The following is a 6,306-nucleotide window of genomic DNA, read 5'->3' as shown; positions in this document are numbered from 1 at the left end:
ACTGAGCTACAATGAAGCCCACTTCTGCTGCGATACGGAAAAGCAGGTTGATGATGTAGAAAACTCTGAATCGGCACTCGTCTCTGAAATTCTCATTGCTGTATTTGCATCCTTTGAGGTGGTTGACTCTCTTGTTGTGATGGTGCATGGCATACAGGAGGAAAACCAAGGACGGAGTGGCGATGAGAACGATGTGGAACACCCAGAACCGGTACTGGGAGATGGGGAAGGCCATGTCGTAGCACACCTGTTTGCAGCCCGGCTGGAGGGTGTTGCAGGTAAATTCTTCTTGCTCGTCCTCAAACATGTCACTGGCAACGGTTCCGAGGATCACGATCCGAAACACAAGCATGAGAAAGAGCCAGATGCGACCGAGCATAGGCGAGTGACTCGCCAGAGTCTCGAAGAACGAGCCCAGAAACCCCCATTCTCCCATGACTGCAGCTCCGTGTGAGAGAACCGTGTGTCACCTGCCGGAGCTCAAGTTATGTCTGATCATAAAATAACAGAGTTCAGGGATGAAGGACGATCCCTGTGGGCTAAACGTCTTTCTAAGAATGTCTGATGACATTCTTAGTAGAAAAGACATGTCACAACTTGAATTTAATAACGTGTGTATCTCTTAAGACCCTCGTTAGTATTTGAGGTAACCCTTTAAACATCTAGTCACAGGGCTCCAGTTAAGCAGAATTAACTACTCTGGTTGTATAAACTAAAATGGGATGTCCACACATGTGGACGCCAACTCTTAAGTTTAATTAGTTTAATTAGCTAAACTTCCTGCTTTAAGTTACTGGAAGAAACACCAGAAGAATAGAATCAGAAGAACTTATGTAACTTTAAACTTTAAAAAGTGTGTTTTTTTTAATACCAAGGATTGAATTTTTAAATATGCATAAAGAGTTTGATAGTTTTGTGCTGACTTGAGATAAGACTTGAAACAGGTTCAGCACCTGATCGTTTTTCTCAGAAATGAGCCATCAAATGTGGAAAATCAGACAGGTTTAAACTCAGCAAAGCGAGCACTGTCAATTATTTTTTTCATTTTTTTTAAAAACGGACAGAATGTTCTCAAAAAGGTTTTGAAAAACACCATCATAAATGTGTATAATACAATTAAGGTAAACCTGTAGAAGTGGAATTTAAAGGAAATGATTCTATAATTTCTGGCAACATAATAGGCTATTTCCCTAAAAATGTAAATCTTTACAAAACGTTTTGACAAAAAAAAAAAATACTAAAGACGTGTTATGTAAGTTGGGATGCAGGGAAGCAGTTATAGTTGATAGTAAATAAACCCAAGATAGAGTTTAAGAACAAACAAACTAGAATCAGAGAGCACAAACTAAAAGCTCACCACACCAAAAAATATAAAGATTTAAATTTGGGGGGAAGAGATATAGATAATATGCTATCAATTATGGTTTGCTGGGTGATTTGTTAAATTACTTTAAGATGCAAAATATTGAGGAAAAAAAGCACCTTATTTAGCCACTTTTTAAAAAAATTTTTTTACCTGGTGTAACTTTATTATATAAAATAATTATTAATGAATTCAGCCATTTTTTAATGCATCAAGTAGTCACTAAGAAAAAATGAAAAACAACAGATTACTTATTTTCACCATAAAGTTTAAAAACCTAGCCAAGCTTTTCCCGCCAAAAGTGCTTCTGAGATTTCATGGAGGCAGCCATTTTGAAATGAGTAAGAAAAGCCCTTCTACTGCCCCTAGTGGGACGATGATGAACTACAGGGCATTTAATAATAATCCTACAATGATAACCAGTGTTGAGGGTAACGGTTTACTGTATTTTAATTACTTTTGTCAGTAACGGAGGAACGTAATTAATTACAGTTCAACTTTTGGTAACAAATTACAGTTACTGAACTACAGAAACCCTCGTTACTCCATTACTTAGGTTTTGTAGGCTCTGACACTTTCTCTCGTTTTAATGAAACAAAACCGAAAAAAAGTTACCAACGCATACTCGCGCCTTGACTGTAAAACATGTTAATCATTTATGGTTTGTGCTGAGCAGAAAGGGGAGGAGCCAAAAGTTCGCATCACCTGCAGGTGCACGAGGGAGAGATGGATACACTACAGCTTCAAGTTGTTTCACTTTAAATTTAAAAAAGCAGAAAATGTATCAAGTCAAAAGCTGAATTGTAATAAAAGTCATGTTATCATTATTCTTATTACATTTTATCTGACGTTAATAAATAAAAGCATCTCCATATATTCAACATTCATAAATAAAATCACATATTTAATACTAGTAATTAATTTTGTGCATAATTTTATACATTGGATGATAATGAAGGAATTTAAGGAACAAAACAACATGAAGATCAGCCTGAAGAGAGACAGTTCTTCATAACGGGATAAGCTGGTTTTCTAAGAAGAGATGGAGTTTTCAGCACTAGCCCCGCCCCCTACCACAAGAAGGACTTTTTTGCATTTAAGGAGGAGAAAGAAACTGCTGGAGGCATTATTCCGTTTGTGAGCTCGGCTGGACACGTCGCTGCATCAGCCAGAGAGGCAGCGAGAGTGACAGACCATCAAAGTATCCACAGTGTATCCAGCTTTTCTCAGTCTTTAAGGTTTAAAAAACAAAAGTTAATTGGAAATGATGAACAATTTTGGTGCAAATTTACCTGGGATTTACTACAGTTATTAATTTGCTTGAAAGTTTTCTATTAAGTTTGATATAATTTTTCGTTAAGTTATTTTGAATCAAAAAATACAATTAAAAAATGTTGACTCTTGATTTAAAATGTCATTTTTTTATATATATTTCTTTGCCAGATGCTGCACTGTAAAAAGTGAAACATTAGATCAATAAACAAAAGTTTTGTAGTTTGTTACAGTTCAAATATTTTTTTTTCAAATACATTGAGTAAACCATCAGCTCAAAATTTTTATTTGATTGAAACTAAAGATTTTAAATGTAACAAATTACAGAACTTTTGTTAATTGATCAAATGTTTCATTTTTTTTATAGTCTAGCAAGGTTTTGTTAGTTTTTATGTTTAAAAATTAATTGAAAAAGAAATAAAAATAAAAATTGTTTTGAGAAAATAGCTAAATTAGTTTTTGGGTGGTCCCTTATATTAAAGAACCCACCTAGCATGGCCAAGTTTGCCCCTTTTGGGTCAAAAGTGGGCAGAAAATGTGGGTCCAAATTGCGTGGAACCCCCCTTTTTTCCCTACCTTTGGTAAAGCAAAGTTAAATATCTATAAAGTGTCTTGTGTACTGCACACTCACTGGTCACTTTAATAGACACACCTGTCTATATGCTCGTTAATCAGCCAATCACATTGCAGCAGTTCGATGCATTTAGGCATCAAACTGCGGTCTGCTGCAGTTCAAACCGACCATCAGAACGGAGAAGGAAATGGATTTTAGAACCAAACTCAACAACATTTTTTACTGAACCACTTAATATGCCTTGTAGTTCATCATCATTCCACCAGAGGGCAGTAGACGGGCTTTTTCTGTTCTTTTCAAAAAGTCTGCCCCCATAAAGTCCCCAAAACATTTTTGGCAGAAAATGGACTCTATGCACGGAGCTGTGTGACGTATTTCGGGTTTCGAATAAGACCGCTGACTCTCTTCTGGATGTGGTTAACTATATGAGTGGACTTGGCAAATCTCTGTGTACTTTCCCTGGTGTTGGATTATTTATATTATTTCTTACATTGTATGATAGTTTATGATTATGTGTATACACAATGACATCCAAAAAGGCAAAGTTTGCCTTTCTGAAACACCAAACACCCCCACGGTCACAAAACGCTATCATGTACTCTATGATCATGTGACTTCTTGGGATGAAACGTAGCTCTGTTAGAACATTTAAAACCTGTTCAACAGAACCTTTTAGGTGTTAACAAACTTCAAATTGACTTTGGGATTACTGATCGTACTCTCAGCTGATGATGAGGAGCTTCTGCCTTCTTCATGGAGCGATAGCGGCGTGTGCTAACGGTAACCTCGCCTCTGTTGAGTCGATTCTAGGTGACACTGAAAAGTACATTTACAAAAGTTTAGAAACACTCGGCTGTGGAGTAACTGAAACACAACTAACGGGTCATAAAGATAAAGACAGCAATAACCAGACGTGTCTTTCATGCTAGCTAGCATTAGCTCAAATAAAAAATGACAACAGTATTCACAAGTAATTTTGTAAATATCGTAGTAGGTTCTGAAGTTTTTTTCTTGGTTGCACGGACCCGTAGGAAAGGTTAAGGTTAGGATTATGGTTCCGTGTTTATGCTCCAAATGGTTGCAGATCACGGCTGCAGCGGCGCTACGCGCTCTAGCTGCGTGACAGCTAACTGGACTTCATTAAATACTGCGACGTTTAGCTTTAGATTCACATAAAATACATGAAACAATGCAGCGATCTGCATCTTGCCTGCACCTATAACGTGTCGCCAACATGAATGTTCATCAGTTTTAGAGCCGGTCACATGTAAACAGGCGCTAAAAACGTTAGCATTAGCAAGTTACCTCCAAAGGTTGCTTTGTAGGACGAAAAATACAATTTAAAATCTTTTTGGATTTTTATTTTGGGGTATTTTACTAGAATCATTTATAATGACTCTTGTTAGCTCCAAAAGACATCTTTTAAAGTCTAAATACTCAGTTATTTCCACATAAACGATAGCCCACGGCTCCAACCGGAAATGACTGAGCATCCAAAGGCTGAATGCGGAAGTAGGCCGTGCATACAGCCCATTGTTTGCCTAATTTTCCAAAACTTAAAGGTGAAAATAACTAATCTATTGCTAATAATTTTTTATACTACTATTTAATGCAGTGAAGGAATTCAAACATTTTTGATGATTATATAAAAAACAGTTATACCAAGTTAAACATGGTGTAAATATGGTAAATAAGGTGCTTTTTTTCCCCTAAAGACTGAAAAACGTTGCTTTAAGTGAGTTAAACTCAAGAAAAACAATCTGGTTTAACTTGTTTTGAGTCACATATTAAACGAGTCCGTACAAAACTGTCAAAGTCTTTATGCAAATTTAGAAATTTGATCCTTAAAAGACAAAAAATGTCCAATCTCTCAGTTTTAATGACCTTATTAGAGCATCTTTGGAATGTGGGTGATGTGCAGCCGACAAATCTGCATCAACGGCGTGATGCTAGCGTGTCGATATGGAGTCTCTGAGGAGCGTGTTGTTGTAGCGTTTTCCTCATGAAGGAGAACATATAAAGAAATATGTTTTTACTATACTGTATTCTCTTGACTTTATGGGTTTTACAGGTTTCAAAATAAAGCTAAATCGTCATAAAAGATAGTAAACATTAACAAAGACTCCATAAAACACTTTCAGATCAGACAGTTTGGAGACTCTACTAATGCTAATGTCTCCATTAAACAATTTAGATTTCACATTTTAAATAGTCAAAATTTTATTTTTTTCATATTTTGTTTTTATTTAGAAAAGCTTTACAAAAATGGTTTCAAATTCACACAAATACAAAAACAAGTTTGACATCAAATGAAAAATAAATACCAACATAAATCCCAGAAGAACAATAAAAACATATTAAGTATAAAAATAACGAACAACTTTAAAATACTTCACAGTTGCAAAACAGTTTCAGAAATTAACTTTTCAGTTAAATCTATTTCATTCTGAGGTGTTCACAATTCACATTTTTTTAGATTACTCTGGAACGTATAGAATTCATATTTCTGCAGAAGTTTTTAATTCTATGGCAGAATAGAAGAAATAGAGTCATCTGGATATTAGAACTTTAAAAGAGCAACTTTTACACAGTTTTTAAAGTTGCATAATAGTTTAGTTGGAATTTGACTTGTGACTATGACACAGGTTAAACCTGATAGTTTTTCTGAACTTGACAGAGATGAGCTGATGGATGTGGAAAATCTTTGCGATGAACGTTTTTTGGCAAATTTTGAATTCTAACAAAATCTGAATTGATAAACATTTCTATGTAACTACCATATAGTTTAATGGACACATTTATTCCTAAATATTAATAGTAACATCAATGTGTCTCTGAACTTAGTTGAAAGCTTGAGGAGGGTGAAAGATCTTCCCATTCTTCTTGTCGATTGTTTTTTTTTATCCGGGTTCCCACAAAACTCTTCTGATATTTGCTGGACCGCTGGGATTTTCTAGCATTATCTCTTTTTTTAGTGTCTTTCTTTTCGTTCTTAGCATTTTCGTCCTCATCTTGGTTATTATTGAGGAGCTTGTCACAGTTGCAGGAGTCCCGGGCCGCCGATCTCCTCGGAGGGCAGCAGAACCACTTGATGTAG

At 35.8% G+C, this 6,306-nt stretch overlaps 1 protein-coding gene across 1 annotated transcript in view; it reads right to left on the bottom strand.

Moving 5' to 3' along the window:
* The window catches only part of LOC112153891 (gap junction delta-3 protein), a gene marked incomplete in the record, with an annotated part of 8,943 nt that overhangs the window by 1,749 nt on the left and 888 nt on the right, over positions 1–6,306 (bottom strand).

This window comes from Oryzias melastigma, linkage group LG19, assembly GCF_002922805.2.
Source record: "Oryzias melastigma strain HK-1 linkage group LG19, ASM292280v2, whole genome shotgun sequence".
Lineage (NCBI taxonomy): Eukaryota > Metazoa > Chordata > Actinopteri > Beloniformes > Adrianichthyidae > Oryzias > Oryzias melastigma.
Note: the sequence above shows the minus strand (reverse complement) of the source record. Positions and strands in the feature narration are given on the sequence as shown.